Source organism: Sabethes cyaneus, chromosome 2 (assembly GCF_943734655.1).
Source record: "Sabethes cyaneus chromosome 2, idSabCyanKW18_F2, whole genome shotgun sequence".
Classification (NCBI taxonomy): Eukaryota; Metazoa; Arthropoda; class Insecta; order Diptera; family Culicidae; genus Sabethes; species Sabethes cyaneus.
The window spans coordinates 231,991,166-232,009,858 of NC_071354.1; the positions used below are offsets into that span (position 1 = coordinate 231,991,166).

Here is an 18,693-nt window from a genome sequence, read left to right on the forward strand (position 1 = left end):
AAATAGGGAAGCAGAAACTTTCAAAGTTTGCCAAGAAATGCATGATTTGGCATTCAATCTGCTCATGTGGCAAACGGAGTGCGCCGTTCGTGACTACCGGGACTGTAAATGGGCAGATCTACCTCAAGGAGTGTCTACAGAAGCGTCTGCTTCCTCTGTTGAAGTAACACGAGGGCCCTACGAACTTGTGGTTGGATCTAGCTTTGTGGCACTATTCAAGGGATGTTCTGGAGTGGAGTGGACGAAGCCAATGGGGTTACTTTCCTACCCAAGGACATGAAACTTCGCCCCCAACTGAACTAAGGTCCATCGAAAAATACTGAACTATTATGAAGCAGGCAGGCACTACGGAAGCATCCCAAGGAGGTCAAATCGGAGGAATACTTGAAGAAAAAGTGGCTTTCCGTACAGAAGAAGATACATCCAGATGTTGTACAGAACCTTATGAGTGAAGTTAAGCGTAAGGTGCGAGCTTACGGTTATGGTATTGAAGTTGAATGAAATAAATAAGCTAAAAGATTACTAATGGGTTACATTTTATTATCTAAAAGTTTGAAAAAGATCGGTCAACTAGGTAATTTTCTACAGCGTTTTTCCGTGATGCGATTTTATATGGGCACCCTTTAGACCAAAAATATATTAAGTTGTGCAATAATCCGGGTTACCGGCGAATGCTTTACTAACTAAACTACTGCCGCACTCGTATATTAAGTAGTCTAATACATAGTTCTAATCTCTTGGACCGCACCAGACTTTTTAGAGCTTCCCACTGTCGTAGAAAATTTTGTGAAAAACTTTTTTCTAATGATATTTTTTCTGAAATGCTGAAAAAGTTTTTCTAGCGTTTTCATAACAAAAAGTGTTCATTGTACGATGGTTCAACCTGGTTCAAGAGTTATGAACTTAAGAAAAGTGTACAAGTGTACAAAATTTGATAAAATTCTGGAACCTTAATCTTATCTTATTCAATTTTGCCCCTCAATACTTCTCATTTCAACCACAGTGCCGATGCAGTTCTCTATACCCCGTGATGGTTTCATATGCTACATGCCGTCTTCCAATCCAAACAACCGAGCCATCAACCGCTGCGCTGCTCTGCTGCTGGCTAGCTGGCAAGAAGACACTGTTTGTGTAGGTTCCGTAATTTTCCGCGATTTTCTCAGTTATGCTGGCTGGTAGCAGTCAGTGGTGTAACTGTTTGCGTGTACCATCTATGCCGTTGCCTCAGGAATGTAATGTACCACCGAGCGCTTGTGTTGGTGTGCAGCACAGCATAATTCAGCACAGCGCCCCTCGCGCAGAAAATGTTTTTTTTCGTTTTTCGGTCAATCCATCCCATCGTGGTGATGTGATGATGTTGGTGTTGGAAATCCACTGCTGCTATGCTCTGTATATGTTGTCGTCGCGCATAGCCATCATCATCTATGCCACCAGCAGCAGCTACGGTTGTGTATGTATGTGGAAATAGTTCCATTTTCCTCGCGTTGTCGACTTCGGATAATAATTGTTTCTTCATATATTCCGCATTGTTTGTGCACCGTTTCAGCGTTTGATATCGTGGTTGGAAAAAAGTGCTCTATTTTAATGAAAATTATAGTAAAATCTCTGTGGCTCTGTATAATTGGACGTGAATTAAAAGCCGTGAGAACTACCTACCTACTGCGATTGACTGTGGGAACATCTTCAGGTGTTCCGTCTTTTTGGACAGTTTAGGCGTAAAACTTTACCTATCGTGAGTGAGTGAGCAAGTGGAAAACTTTTTTTAGTGGATGGACAAACTGTGAAAAACGAACTGTTGTGAATCATTAAATTTAATGATTGAAAAAATATATATTTAAAGACAAATCCAGTGAACTGCTTTGTGAGAAAAATCGTCAAGGTTAAATCGAAGTTCATACTAATCTGCAGTCTGTGTCAAGGTAAACATGCATATCCAAGGTTATGTGCGGACGTACGTGCTTTATCGGAAATTGTGCTAAGCTGTGTGTACCCTTGTACATCAATCTGAAAAAAGAACAACAATTATTGCATAATTATTGCACAATACCCACCAGTGAAGGGCAATCCTCGCTAATAAGAATCGCTCTGAACGCGAGCTAGAACAACGGCGCCTCTTGCTTTTTTTTTCAATTGGTTTTGTGCTCGCCACACGCTTCCATCAATCCAATTATAGTAAGTTACACCAGCCAGTGGTCCGTCCCGTTCCGATTCCGACGCCGCCAGGAGGTTTAAGGTGGCTCAGTTCCTATTTTTTGTGTTTTCTTATATTTTTCCTGCCGGTCAATCCCGTTGGCGTCACTCTGGTTGGCTAGTTTTGGCGCGTACCGATCCACCTAAAGTTCCAATTGGAACGCCATTCCACTACAATGAGGTTTAAAAAGGTGTGGCAGATGAAGATATTTGATGGTATTAGTAGCGAAAAATCAGAAAACGACGTCAAACTACAAAAACAAACCGTGTCGGACAATGGGGTTTGTTTTTGGAGTTTTACGTCATGCTTCATCGTGATTGGTCGATTTACGATTCCACCCACACCATGATGAAATTTCTTCATTGCACTAACACCACTTAACCAACATTGCCACACCTGTATATATCACCTTGATTCCACTACGCGTCGTGTCAGTGGCGTCCATGCTGCGGCCAGAATGTTCACCGTTTCGGTGGCGAAGCACACACCTGGCGAATCCTGTTAGACGCGGACGCGGCGATGGTGGTATAATTAACAACCACATGTAAGCGGTGCTCTCAGTTCAGTATGATTGATGTGTTTGGCATTCGGGACGGGACACACCGGCTGTTGTCGACTTCGATTCGCAGTTGGCAATGTTTCTGTTAACAGCCAATTTGATTTCTAATTTGAATCCAAATTCTAAAAAAATGTTAATATTTATGGATAAACACAATTGAACAAATCACTTCTATTGAAGCAAGTTTCTTTTCCTGGACCATTCCTCTGTTGCATGCCAGGACCTCTAACGCTAAAATTGTTAAAAAATTACAATGAAATTATGGATTTATATCAAATCTTTGACCCTAGTACCCTAGTACCCTAAGGAAAAAGTAGTACGACATTGAATGAATCAGGATTTTTATTGAAATTATTACTTTTAAACTGCCGAGTTTTATGCACGATTACGTATGCAACAGAAAAATAAGCCCTTATTATTTCTAAAAGAAACTGCCAGTTAAACATATATCTTTCTGTAATCCCAGAAGCATGACTCTCATGAAAGTGTTTCCAGATCATTACCGATTATAGTATCACAAAATAGGCCAAGAAAATCTATCTTTGAAAGGCCCCTATCTATGCTCTGGCACTGATGCTGATAATAATTGCATTGCTTATTATATTTTTATGTTTCATTCCCAATCAGCAGGAAAGCATTGACGATTGAATAAAACCGCACACATCCAAGCCACCTGTTCCCTGTTAAGGGATCCTGAGCAATCACTTTGAAGGCATAAAGCACCTAGTGTATTTAGCTTTAGCTTTAATGATTTCTTAAGAATTAGGCCGATTTACGGTACCTGCGGAACGCACTTAAACTTGAATGGTTGTTAAAACCAACCAACGTGCTGCTGAACCGGGAGAAAGTCTTGTTTTCATGATGAGATGATTTTAAAGACCAATAGTGTACGTCGTAAAATACCAATAGCATCGATGCTTGCTGTAAAGCTTGGTTAGGTTCAATGATTGCATGGGGCCATATTGTTTTGACTGTGATTTTCTAACATTCATCAGATCTATCAGATTCATTTTTTTTTTCAAGTGCAAGAGATAGTTATACCATAAATGGGGTATATTGTGGGACCAATCAAAAGTGATAAATTATCTATACTAGATATACGCTTCGAAACCTAAAACAACAAAGCATAAAGATTCAAATCGCCTAATAATTTGTCTGATAATGATCCTAGCATTCACCGAATGGTTGGTTATTATTACACTCAAGTCTTTTTGCACGTTTTTTTAATGATTTTTGAATTGACGCGGTTTTTTTACATAATTTTTCAAATTACCGCGTTTTTTCAGCGATTTTTAAATTCGTGTGGCTTTTTCGGTTATTGTAGAATTTTTTACGACGATTGAATGAATAGGTTTTTAACCGGTTTTTTTATGCAACGATTTTTTTGAGGGCATATGAATAACTAAATGAGTGTTTCAGGTTTTTTTACCCTTTATGGGCCAAGCTGCAGAGTGATTCAAACAGCGAAATACGTGATCTCGTGAGATTATGCTTAAACGCAAGATATTTCGCATATGGTGTCTTTGGCAATATTTTCTTATGTAAAAAAAATCATTCATTTAACAGGAACCATTATGTGATTCCTAAAAATGAAGTACGAAAATAATTTTCTCACATATTCAAGATACAGGTTTGATGCGTTAAATAAAGATATAAGAAATGCCAATACAAATAACTTTGTCAAAGACATCATAGCTGTACCTCTTCATATAAATTAGCTATGAAGCATTATTTGTGGACAATCCATTAAAAACAGTTTTTTGTTTCTAACTTATTCTGGCCAATGTTTACGTGTTCATATTGTTCTAGAGAGTTGTTTGTCTTACTAAAATCCACGTTTTAGTGGAACATCATTATATGTTATTTTCTAAATTTTCCGAAATATTCAGCTTTTTCGGTGAAAAATAGTACTTCTTTGAGCTTAAATATTTCTCAAGGTGATCAAATAACTCACACATAAAAGTACAACAAAACACCTGTAAAAGCAAGTATCAGTTGTCTGTATCTGATTGTATCCTCAAAAGTTACAGTTATGCTTTTTAAGTGCTTTTTACAAACATTTCATAATATTTCGACAACCATAAAAGATAAGCAGTTACTATTTTCGACAAAGTTAGTCAATCTGTGATCGCATATTTTCCTGTCATAGCATTCTCGAATGAATAGCTCTATGTACACTTATTTTCCCAGATGTGTTAATTAAGATAAACATTTCCAGGAATTTGGAAGTTTTGACTGAAAGGTGGAGTGTGCAGAATTGGGTGCGTTTACGGTATCTTAAAAACTACTTATGATTAAAAGTTGTAGAAAATTAAGTGTATTTTTATGAATTTTTTTTTTCACTTTTCACTAAAAGAAATTGTTTTTTCAAAACCATGATAAAAATCATAAAATGCCAATTTTATCACAAAACCGTCATCTCCGTTGCCTATTTTTGATAAAGATAGCCTAAATTATGCCATAAAATCTGGTGAAGAGTTATCGATGGATTTAAAAAATATCCTAATTTTACATCGCTTTGTAAAACCTTCACAAAATCAAATTCTAAGCCTAATTTTGAACAAATTTTGTCATAATGAACTTTTTTTTGGGTCCAGCTCCCTAATATTAGGCTTGGAATTGTTTTTCACATTTTCAAAGAAAATTAACCAGGTGTTCCGTACCGTTTTAACCGTAAAAACCCGAATGGTTATCACGAGGCGTTCCGTCCCGAGCACCAAATATTGCAGTGTTAGCAAGCAAGCCGCCATTTTTAACGTAAAATCAAGAGCAAAATTACATTTTGAAGCGGCGAATTTTATGTAACACAATTTTAGTGCAATCCATAGTTTTCGAGATATGATTTTTCAAATATGAGTCTCCGGCGAGGCGAATATCCGTACAATAGAAATAACTTCCCCGCTGTGTACAGTAATTCTATGTTAAAGTGGACGATTGCAGTTTTGATATAATCATATTGACGAAAACAAATAAGTCTGTGCAGCTGTTCGGCGAAAGGTTCACCGTTTTTCACTGCGACCGTTCTTTACGTAATAATGATAAGTTGAGCTTTGAAGGTGTATTGATCGCTGTCCCCTGGCAGTATCCTTGCGTTGCCCTCTCGTCAGTACAAACAAGTAGGTTAGAGCAAGTTTGTATTATCGCGAACATTCGTGGGTTGAAAATTTTATTTGGCACTGTGTACATTCCTCCCGACAAAAGCCAGCATCCTGTTGCTATCGAATCGGACGTTTCTTCTATTCGTGAGTTTTGCAAAAAAAAAACCCTCAACTGATTCTATACTCATTTGCGGTGACACTAATACATCGCAGCTTCCCACTGCGAGTGCGGTTTTAGTTGATGGAATGGATTTCCTCAAAGAGACCCAGAGAATCTTCCTCCTTATCGTGAACGGTGTCTTCTGCTCGATTTGGGACGAGCAGAAAAGTTCAGCAAAAATTTTGAGCAACAACATTGATTTGCCGAGGCTGCTTTCAAAAGTGAATTTTCGACCACCGCAAAGATCTTTGGGAACAACGGCTTTATTGCCCACGGAATTCCACCGAACCACGTTTGTATACCACGAACCAGTGACAGCCTGCATCCGGATATGCACTCGGGTTGAAGGACTGTACGAATTTGGATAGCCTACTCGAATTTTCGTTCAAAGATTATCAACAACTGATGCTTTATAAGAGCTTATGTGACCATCATCAAGATACTGTCATATGCAGGGCTTGAAAAGTGATCGCAAGTTGAATGTGACTGCCGTAAATGCGAACTTTCTGCATTCAAACTCCGCTTTTTGAACGATCATTTGACTGTTTTTTGAATCCAGTCAATCTGCGGCTTGCGCTGCTGCCGTCTTACAATTCATGCGGCATCTCAGCAAAAGCAAACAGTCGATCTCCCGTTTTGCTTTGCGCTTTGAGAATATAAACTGCAAACTGACTGGAAGCATACGGTGACGTATTTTTTCGTTTCTCTTTTTGTCTCCAAATCGGCTGCTCACAGTAATAATTTGTCACCCACACGTCGGCCCGACGCAAGCAAAATATTCGTTTGTGTTGGACGGAGTCCGACCGACTTCTTCCATGCACATGTAGTGGTTGTTTTTTTTTTTTGTAGTATTGAATCATACGATTGTGCGGTTGCTTTTCGTTAGCGTGGTGACTGCCAGTCATTTGACTGTTTTGCAGTCATTCGCTGCTCCAAACGGTAAAGGCAACTTGATCGAAACGAAAATGTTAAAAAGCTTTAGAACGCATTCGTTCTACTGCGTGCAATCGATGTTAGACTGAGCAAACTGCCAGTTGTGTTATGCATAGCGTTCATATTCCACCACTAAACGGACGGTGTGAACTTGAATGCACGTTGGTGTGACTGCGGTAGAAAAAAGGATCGGTCAAAGCCCTGGCCATATATGGTGTTCCCGATCCGAAGATCCGTATCTTTGATCCGGGTCGCAAGAAGGCTTCGGTCGAAGATTTCCACAGCACTGTGCATCCACCTGGTGTCCGATGAGTACGAACAGCTGAGCTAGGAAGCACTGGAAGCGGGCCGTATCTGCTGCAACCAGTATCTGGTTAAGCTCTGCGGGAAGGATCAGTTCTACATGTTCATGCGGTTGCACCCGTTCCACGTCATTTCCATCAACAAGATGTTGTCCTGTGTCGGAGCCGATAGTAGTAGTAGTAGAAGTGAGAAGTTTGAGATTGAGAAGTGCCAGATTTGCTTCAGACCAGGACTCAGGTTTTCAATCCACTCCTTCATCCAGCCTTCCACATTTACGATATCAATAATAATACTGTTAATAATATGATATTAAGATGAAATGTGGTATATATGGTAAAAATAGAACAATCTCACCAGCAGTCCTTCGTATGGAATAGAGTAGCGTCCTTTGAGGTTCCATAAGTGCTTCTAATAGTTAATTTAATTTTGCATTCTTGTATCCATGTGCAGTATTGAGACTCGTTATGGCCAAAGTTTTTACTATATAGCAGAAGATGCTTCATAAACTAAGGCGAAAAAAATAATTAAAATAACTTATTAGGCTTACCTATTAGCTAGGCCGTGTAGCTCCGTCGTCTGCCCAAAACCGCGGTTTTGAGACCAGGAAGTCGAGAACCACCCAGCATCGCTCCTCCTAGCTTGGCTACTCAATAGAGCATTACCAGGTATGGCCACGTGGAGGCGCTAGGTAGGGGCTTGGGATGGCTAGCGCTATATTGGACGCTCCTCATTTGCCTTCCCCATTTCATACCATTGTTCTGTGCCAGAGCCGATAGGCTTCAAACTGGAATGCGTGGTGCCTTCGGCAAACTGCTGAGAATTGTAGCTTTGGGGGCACACCGGCCAGCCGATCATGTCCGTACGTTCGAACGGTCGCTTCAAGGCTCAGGTCGTCGAGGCACTGCGTCGTGCTAAGTTCAAGTTCCCCGTTCGTCAGAAGATCTTCATCTTCAAGAAGTGGGGATTCACCAAGTGCGACCGTGACGAGTACCTGTCGCGCCAGGAGGAGGACCGTTTGGTGAACGATGGATGCGGTGTCCAGTGCAAGAATCACCACGGACTGCTGGTCAAATTGGAACAGCACCAACTGTCGCGTTTGAATGTCTAAGGGCAAAGGACTCTTTTTTATGTAAATTGTGCTTTGGCTGAAAGAAGAAGGGAGAAAGACCTAAACTGAATGAATATATTAATTAAAATAAATAAAAATGGTGGTAAAATCTGTGCAAGGTGCATGTTTCCTCCTATCAAACAGCGTAGTGAAAGTTTAATCCAAATCAGAAAGGTTCAAATTTTGTCATTTACCATTTCACGTGGAACTGCCCTATTGGAGGCGCAATGCCTGTTCAAATTAAGACTGAATAAAAATGGACTCGTGCATCTATTATGGATCAAATTTTCCGCTTCGACAAATCGTACAGTGTGATGTTGGGAGTACAGCGTGTCCATGTATCATATTTTTGTGGATTTCAAGGCAGTATAAGATACAGTTGGGCGTGCGCGAAGAACTATACACGAGAACAGTTTTTCGTACAAAAAGGCTGGCATACGGCGGATTAAAGCTACATTGGAGCGTGTTTTGAGGCACTTTCAAGTTTTTTTGAATCGCTTGGAAGGTTGCGGAATGGATATATGTCATCTAACAATAATCGCCAAAATAATGCGTTGAAAATCAAATATATGATACTAAAAAGGACGTGGACGGTGACTATTTACGTTGATGAACTTCAAGCGGTTGACGCGTTCATTTATTTGGGATCTCTGATCACTGCCGACAATAATTTGTTTGTTTATTTGTTTGTTTTACACTTCATCTAACTTATAAGTCTAAATGAACTTACTCTAACAATCTATAATAAATTTATTCTCACCAACCGCTTAAATTTATTCAGTGATTCGCCAAATTGGAAATATTCCTCAACACAGTTAAAAACTCTGACACCAATGTAATTGGTTCATTGCGGTCAAAATCGGTACGGTGAAACAGGTTAGTCAGCAATGATGACGACCTCAAAGTCCTTTCAGATGCACGGAAATTCATAAGCGACAGTAATTTCGTTGAGTCAATTTCGCCATTTAACAGTTTGGCCACGAACAAAGCCTGTTGAACCTTACGTCGACATTCTAATGTATCTAATCCAAGCAAATGGCAGCGGTCAGGATACGGAGACAAATTGTTTGTGCCACGTCAAGGCAGATAACGTAGAGCCAGTCGTATAAACTTTCTCTGAACTCGTTCAATTCGAAGGGTCCAATCCAGCTTTTTACGAGCCATAATGGCGGACATGTTCGTAATATTTGAACAGCATTTTTGACATTTCCTCAATACATCGCACGTTTTCTTTCCGCGCGTTCACAGTAAAACTAAAGGAATGTACGGAAAGAAAACGTGCGATGTATTGAGGAAATGTCAAAAATGCTGTTCAAATATTACGAACACGTCCGCCATTATGGCTCGTAAAAAGCTGGATACTTGCGTTTTCGAGGATCGGACTAATGCGCCATAGAGTGCTTTGAGACAATGTGGATTACTGTAATTTCGGCCAGTTTTGGCTATAAATCCAAGCTGGCGCGTTGCTTTTGACATTATCTGTGCACGATGACAATTAATTCGTACAATTTGGAGGCAGCGGGCAAATCGAACAATTTGCAACGCACCACAATCAATAGCCCTTGTTGGTCCGGGACCGCAGGCGAAGACAGACTAGAAGAACGTAGCAAATAGTTCACACGAATCAGATTCAGTAGATGATTCGGTATTTAAGGATTTAAGGACGTATTTAAACTGCAAATAGAGCCCACTTTTCTAAGCTTAGAGCAGCTCGAACGACTGTACGATTTGTCAAGAAAAAGTACAAATATCAAAGGCCCTAGATGACAACCTTGGGGCACGCCGAATCGAATGGTATCGTGAAGCAAGCCAAATTGTTACCACTGCTGCTGCTGCTGACAAAAGCGAAGCGTTCGGTAAGGTACGATTGGATTCACGATGTTGCCCAATTGGGCAAGCCCAAGTACTGAAGTCCCGTCTTCCCCGTCCAATATTCTTGACCAACGAGTTGGCGAATTCCATCAAAATCGTGAGTGTATTCGGCATCTTTTCAAGATCCGTGCTGGGATGCTAGCTTCGAATTGATATCCCACGAAAGTAACTAATGTCGTGGATATTTCTAGTCTTGTGCTGTATTTGTGGAGTATTTCCACACCGTTTAGCTATTTTCAAGCTGATAGAAGGTTTCCTCTGAGAAGCAAAGTTTATTCAAATTAAATTTCGATACAGGAAATGGAGTGCCTTCCCCTGTTTGAAAAATATGTTGTAGGTAGCTAAATTGAATCTAAAATTATTGCTGAGATTAAATCTCATCGAAGTTATGGTAACGAAACCGTCCTATAACATTTTCAGAGCGTGTGCCGTTGCGCTTTCTGGTGTCGTTTTTGTTTAAATATGTAATTACCAATGAAAACATGCGGTATATTTAGCTGAATGCATTCTGTTGGACCAAGAAAAGATGTGGAAATAATAATTCGATCATAACAATTTTGTAGCCACGATATTAAATCAAGATTGTTAGCGAGAGTGAAAGCAAAGCAATGTGAATGCTTCTTATGTAGACAAAAAAATTGATGAAAGTGTATTTATATCGAACAATTTTTGGTTGTGGACCGATAATTTTTTTTTTTTGCAGAGAGATTAATTAACTTGATTGGTGACTAGACTACTACCAATGTATGTTAAATAAGCATAACATTCCATTAATTTAGCACAATCTAGTTATACATATCACAGCAGAGCGACTCCTATGAATTGGCTAGTAGAAAATGATCTACGCTTTGTCCGCTTGTACGCCACTTTAACAAACAGAGAATGTCAAGGCTACGTCAATGCATTGGTACAAAAAAAAATTTATTACAATACTAATCAGTCGTGTACTTTAACTGCCTTTGTTTAGCAGTTATTTTTTAGTAATTTTAAACAAAATGAAAATTTTGGCACCTTTTTTTCTGTGAAATTCATGTCTTTTAATGTTAGTTTAATGTTCGCTGAAAGTTGTTGACTGCAAAACTCCTGAAAAACAAAATCAAATCAATAAGGTCCCAACTTATGATTAGTCGACCGAATCTGCCCTTCGCTAAACGCTTGTTTGTCCTGAATTCTGTTATCAACTTTCGTTGTCAAACAAGAAGCATTACATTATAAATTGTGTTTACTGTTAGCTATGCATGGAATCAAATCGCTCCACTTTCGATGATGTCATCCTGGTTAGCTGGTTGGCTACTGGCTGACAAGCAATCCGATCGGCCAGTAACTGGCCATAAATGGAGCGACATTTTTCTTTTCTTGTTCTGCTGCTGGCCTGGCCGGCAGACTGGCTGCTTCTCGCCTTTGGATATTTGCTCGCTAATATGTCGCCCCCACAGCAGCCAGCAGTACCCTAAACTCGGTCGGGTGTCCTACACACAACGAGCTGGTACTCCTTCGGTCTGCCGCCGGCCAACCAGCCAGCCATTTCGGTCGGTCGACAGGTCGTTCCATTTCTTGAAGTTTTCTTTCATGTACATGTGTCGTGGGTTGGCGTGATTCAAGCTCGATTAGCTTATAAATTATTGCTTGTTTAACTGGCTTATACCCCAAAACCCATATTCAGCTAAGGTTGTGCATCTCATTCAAAGTTCTTTATTATTATATCATACGACAATGCCATAATTGAAAGTGAATCTTTTAATAATAAATCCTTGTCTAGTACAAGTGCGTCTCGAGTCGCCGCCACGGTCATAAGATTATCCGTTTGAAACAATCAACTAGCAGAGTCCGAACGAACCTCGACATTCTAAGTTAAATCCAAGCGACGGCGAATTGAAAAAGTACTCACATCCGCTTATTTAGTCTGCAGCGCACCGGCCAAGATCAACCTAATCGTAGGTTAAAACCATTTATTGATTGTCCCGTATTCGTTCGAATTCCGCCACCTCTCAAGCTCGATGGTTTCACGAATCATGAATTGTTGTTTGTTAGAACACAATTGTTCTGTTCACGCTGCTGCAAGAATGCAAGCGTTTCATAATGTGACTCAACTGGATTCCAGCGAATGGACGTTGTTATCGCTTATTTTGATCCTTTTTCTCTGCGCTGCTCGGTGCACCGAGTCTGGTCGTAAACAAACAGCAGCATTTCAGTGTACATTCAGCTGTTCCTAGCTGTTTGCTGGTGCTGCAGATAGACTCGCCAGGACCGGCCTTGGTCGGGCCGGAACTTTGATACAGCAGCGGATGGCGACAGGGCGTATTTGTAAGTAAATTTTTCCGCCTTCGAGATCAACGGAGCAGTGCAGTCGCAGTGCTGCAGCAAACTGGTTCTGGCTAGAAGCGGACACTTGGGTGTCTTGAGCTGCGACACGGATGAAAATTAAACTCACGTCGAGCTAGTTGTTTTTGCATGCATACCAGATCAAAGCGCAAACAAGACAACACCTTTACGTAACTGCGAGTAAAGTTGGTGCAATGCGTGACCGGTCGCGGATAACTGATTCAATCACCGGGAAATAACTATTAAACAATATGTAAATATGATCGCTTTCCGGACGAACGTTTGTCATTGCACCGCACTCTAGGGAGGGACGGTCAGCATCGGCTGTTCAAAGTTTATATTTGCAATCCCGAATCTCGCTTCACGGCATAAACAAGCGCTGATAATCATCATAATTAAACCAAACACGACACGGCCTGTCAAACAAACAAACCGTACTTGATCTGCTAGCATCGGCCGATAGGACTGGACCGGTACGAAGCCATAAACACAGCAGCCAATATCAATATTTAGAGTTTAAAAATTTCCACTGCATTTCCTGGCGTCTGCCCTACGTGCTGATGCTACTGCTGCTGCTGGATCCCATTAATAACTAGGTATGAACGCAATAAAACGTGAGAAGCAACAAGGCGGTAAAAAGTAGCTGACCGTTGCTCAAAGAGCACTGATCTATCGACATTTATTGCTTATTGGATGAAAGAGAATGCTCGAAACTTCCTTCGATCTTTCGAGCGCACGCCTTTCACTGGACTGGATTGGAAGGCACACGCCATCGGATCTCATGCTTGAATGTTTCAGTTAATCCCCGTTCAAAGGCAATATTCTTGCCTGGTTAGTTGGTTGGTTGGTTGGTTAGTAATTGATTTAACCCTGGCTGCAGGGCTGACCGACCAGTGCATGAGATAATGAAAGAACGTGTCAGAATACCGATTGTTCCCTAGTTTCTTATCTACGTTGTCAATAATGTACAACTTCGGAACACTTCCAAAGTCCATTACTAGAAAGCAATTATTTCCGATTCTACTTTCTCTACCTCAGGGAACCCACAAATGGTTCACGGCGCAAAATAATGTAAGTAACATTAGTGTATTACTTTAATCTATTTTGCGGTTACTGGACGTTCGATGAGACCCGCCGAGCCACACTCAAGTATGTCATCAGTGACCGCCTTCGGCGGTGTCGTGCAATCGAAACGAAACAAATCACTCACTAGTTATATATATGCGGTTTTCACTTCATTTCCTCCCCCCTCCGTCACACTCACCCCCGGGGAAAGTCAAGGTCGAGTTCAAGACCAAACTGTCTTTATTTTTCCACTGCTCACACTGCACTGGCGCGGAGCGCGCGGGTGTGTTTGTGTTTGTATGCCCCATCGGTTGGCTGGGTGGCTGGGTGGCTGGGGGGAGGATTATTCCGAAGCAGCAGCAGCAACAACACAAATTGCGCACTAGACTACCTCCTACGAAATGGCCAGCCGGTGGAAAATCGATAAACTTTCCAGTAACACACTTTTCCGTCTCATTTGTTTGGCTTTACCGAGGAAAGCTGTGTTACGTTGTGTGCTGTCTGCTCAATCGAGTGTTTTTCCGCTGATAATCTGCGCCTTTTGGTTTAACGAATGTTTTCCTTTCTTCGACAAAGCCATTAACAAATCAATCAAGCTTCAATAGTCAACGTGTAAACATGAATGTGGTTGGCATTTGTTATTTTCTTGTTTTCCTCAAATGAAAGTGATTCCAGTCTCGGTAAAAGCAATAGATGAGAACTGGTCCATTGCGGATGTAATTGATTAAGAAGAGATGCTGCAGCTTCTGTGAACAAAATTTCTAACACTTGCCAAACCACTGACGGCAAGATAAGAGTATTCTACTTGGATGCATACTCATATCACATCTGTCCGAAGTGGTCTTTCGCTAACAGAGAAAAACAAACAAAACAGCTATAAAAAGGACACAATAGAGCTTTAACTTTTTCAACTACCTGAAAATCCTTTATAATCTCACATTTGGAATTTAATTGTGGAAGCTTTTAAATAGGTTTGTCCTCAGTAAAAACCGTAAGAGCTGATTACAACAAGAGCGCTCATTTAGCTATTAACGGGGGTATCAGCCGCATGGCGCCGTAAATTCAAAAGATAAACTATACTTTCTTTATCAATATTGTAGATAATAAACAACTCTACAATTGCCCTTTACAGTACTTTTACGCTTTCTGTTTCGTTGGGGCTCTATACCCAAGTAACAATCCAATAGCAAATTGGTCTTATTCATTTCTTATAGTAGTTTTATCAGAGCATCGCAAAGTCTATCAGGTTTTATAATGTTTTTCCCCAAGTAAATTTTATCTTATTTGATTAACTTTTCTGAAGAATGACTGAAGGAGATTTGAAGAAACACCCATAAAACTGCATTATGAATAAGTCTAATTCACCTTATAAGCAGTTTTAAAGGAAACTTGATTTCTACTATTCTAAACGACGCTCCTTAAAACTTAACAATAGTTTTGACAAAAATTTAAGGCATTCTTTTGTAAGATTGGTTTATCTTAACAATGCTGCTATAAAATTCTCTTAAAACCGTACATTCTTGAAAGAGAAATCATACTCTTAAGAAAAAACATTCTGGTGTAAACAACTAAGCTGTCAAAATGGGCGTTTGAACCTAGAGTAAATTGTAGAAATATGGATCTTATAAACGATAATTTAGCAAAAATTTGTCCAATGTTTTGAAAACTTTTTTATATGAACGATCAGCAAAGTCACGAAACAATGAAGATATCAGGAGCAACTGACTATGGTGTGTTAGTTAGGGTAAGCTAGAGAAGGACGGTGCCGGTGATGATGCACTAGTAAATTTGTATGAATTGGATAAATTTGGTTCGATTGTGTTTTGCCGGCGGCGGTGCGGGTTTCCTCTAGAGTTGTTCGTATTTTTTAAACTTTATTAGCTAGCGTTTTTGTTTGGAAAATGCTTGGAGGGGTTGAAGCAGACGAGGCATATTTTCTAAAACCGATAGTAAAGATGAAGTACATTGGAAATTTTGTAGATTAAGCTTTACGCATGGACGCATTGTCGTGCAGTCCTCTTTTAATTTTTATAATCAACTAGCTGACCTGACAAACTTCGTATTGCCACAAATTAACCTGTGTTGTACATAAATCATGAATCTCGGATAATCTTTGTCACAATCTCGAGTTTTGCAAGCCCCCCAGTGAGCGGCGCTTCCGACGGCGGGTTACCGGCAACACTCGCGACCGTCTCGTCCTGAATGATCTAGTATTACTATAGATAGTTTTTGTGGTCTTGTATTGACTAATGTTTTATGAAAGAGTCTCGAATTTCTCGAGTTCGATTAGTTTTTGAGTTTCGCAAAAATTTCTGTTTTATTTGTATGAGAGTCCATATCCTCCTACCACAGGGGTGAGAGGTCTCTAACTATCGTAAAGTAAATTCAAGATTCCAAAATCTCCCACATGCCAAATTTGGTTCCATTTACTTGTTTAGTTCTCAAGTTATAAAGAAATTTGAATTTCATTTGTATGGGAGCTCCCCTCTTAAAAGGGGAAGGGGTCGTAATTCACCATAGAAAAAATTTCTGCCATCTAAAACTCCCACATGCCAAATTTGGTTCCATTTGATTGATTAGTTCTCGAGATAAGAGGAAATTTGCATTTGATTAGTTCTCGAGTTATGAGGAAATTTGTTTTTCATTTGTATAGGAGCCCCCCCCCCCCCCCCCTCTTAAAGTGGGGAAATCCATAGAAAATATACCATAGAAAATATTCTTGCCTACAAAAACACCCACATGATAAATTTGGTTCCATTTGCTTGATTAGTTCTAGAGTTATGAGGAAATTTGTATTTCGTTTGTATAAGAGCCCCCCCCTCTTAAAAAGGTAAGGGGTCCTAATTCGTCATAGAAAAAATGGTTGCCTCCAAAAACACCCACATGCCAAATTTGGTTCCATTTGCTTGATTAGTTTTCGAATTATGAGGAAATTTGTATTTCGTTTGTATAGGAGCCCCCCCTCTTAAAGTGGGAGCGGTTCTAATTCACCATAGAAAATATTCATGCCCTAGAAAACTTTCACCTGCCCAATTTGGTTCCATTTGCTTGATTAATTCTCGAGTTATGAGGAAATTTGCATTTCATTTGTATAGGAGCCCCCCTTCCTAAGGTGGGGAGGGGTCCCAATTCATCAGAAAAAAATGTTGTCTCCGAAAACACCCACGTGCCAAATTTTGTTCCATTTGCTTGATTAGTTCTCGAGTTATGAGGAAATTTGTATTTCGTTTGTATAGGAGCCCCTCTCTTAAAGTGGGGAGGGGTCCTTATTCACCATAGAAAATATTCTTGCCCTCGAAAACTTTCACATGCCAAATTTTGTTCCATTTGCTTGATTAGTTCTTCAGTTATGAGGAAATTTGTATTTCATGTGTATAGGATCCCCCCCTCCTAAAACGGGGAGGGGTCCAAATTCATCATAGAAAAAATTTTTGTCTCCAAAAACACCCACATGCCAAATTTGGTTTCATTTGCTTAATTACTTCTCGAGTTAAGAGGAAAATTGTGTTTCTTTGGTACAGGAGCCCCCCCTCTTAAAGTGGGGAGGGGTCCTAATTTACTATAGAAAATATTCTTGCCCTCGAAAACCTTCACATGCCAAATTTGGTTCCATTTGCTTGATTAGTTCTCGAGTTATGAGGAAATTTGTATGGAAGCCCTTTCAAAGAGGAGAGGAGTTATAATTCCCCTTATAAAGAGGGGAGGGGTCTCAATTTACCATAGAATAAATTCTTGTCACCGAAAACACCCACATGCCAAATTTTGTTCTATTTGCTTGATTAGTTTCGAGTTATGCAGAAATTTGTGTTTCATTTGTATGGGAGCCCCCCCTCTTAGTGGGGGGAGGGGTTTCTAACTATCACCAAAACCTTTCCTGGCCCCATAAAACCTCTACATGCATATTTTCATGCCGATTGGTTCAGTAGTTTTCGATTCTATAAGGAACATACGGACAGACAGACAGACAGACAGAAATCCTTCTTTATAGGTATAGATTTATATTGATAATCAACATGACTGCTATACTTTAAAAATATTCAGCTCAATACAAGTACAAACAACACGTTACATCGACACTTCGTTTATGTTTTCTTTGTTTATACTAGAATGGTAATCTTGCAAAAAACTTGGTGGCCTGAAGTAATTCAAACAATTCTTATTCAAGCGTAACTTGTCTTCTTCAAGAATGCAATAAGTATAGATGAACTTATCGCCCTCTTGAATAAATTTTCTTTGTCTTGTGCAAAAAATGTTAGTCTAATAAGCGCTTTCTGGTTGATTTAGATAAAACCATTGAAAAAATGGCGAACAGGGTTGTTTTGATTACTTTTGAAATTGTAACCAATTGCATATGGATGTTTATAAATATGGTTTTTTACAATTCCGTAAGTGTTAAATAAATGTTTGGACATGTAACAGGCTTTTTACCACAATTGTCACCCCCCCTTGGAAATTGGCTTGAAAAATCGGGGGGCAAAAAAATAATTTGTATGATATGAGTCAAGCTTCTTTTTATAAAATCAATTGTCTGTTGGCTCTTCAGTCTGAAAAACTCGAAAAATGAGTCTCCGAGTTGAATTAACGCTTCTAGCACGAAACAGAAATGGAAATTCGAATAATGGAATTTCCGAAAATCGTCCAAAAAAATTTTTCTTCGTTTTTGTTTTTTTTTTTATATTTTTGCATAGAAAATAATAACGTATATATTCTAAGCAAGAATAGATTCGGTTTTCACGTTTAAACTTTAAATAAAAATTCTTAAAATCCATGTTTTTTTTTGCTCGATTAAAAAATTTACTTTGTTTTTTTCGCCTGATCCCAAGTGATCAAAACGTTCTGTAAGCATCAGGCTACCAAGTGGGTGGATGGTAACGATAGGAAATGCGGCACCACAAACCCGAAATATACCAGGATGACAGTTATCCATTTCGATTCGGGATGTGTCAAAACAGGCGAACTTTCGATTTATTTTGTGTAAAAACCAATGTTACGTTCTGGACTATAATCCAAAAATTCGGAATCCACCGAACCGGAATGACAAACAGAACACGGCAGCCAAAACTCGCTAAAGGAAGCGGGTCA

At 39.7% G+C, this 18,693-nt stretch overlaps 1 protein-coding gene across 2 annotated transcripts in view; it reads left to right on the forward strand.

Annotated features, from left to right (window-relative positions):
• The window catches only part of LOC128738234 (autophagy-related protein 13 homolog), a 123,584-nt gene that overhangs the window by 27,729 nt on the left and 77,162 nt on the right, over positions 1 to 18,693 (forward strand). The window contains exon 1 of one of the 2 annotated variants that reach the window (XM_053833224.1): positions 1,840 to 1,919. The exons of the other annotated variant lie outside the window; for it this stretch is intronic. The gene's annotated coding sequence lies outside the window, so the exon portion shown is untranslated. Of the gene's footprint in view, positions 1 to 1,839; positions 1,920 to 18,693 lie in introns of those variants that run through there. 2 annotated transcript variants of the gene reach the window in all.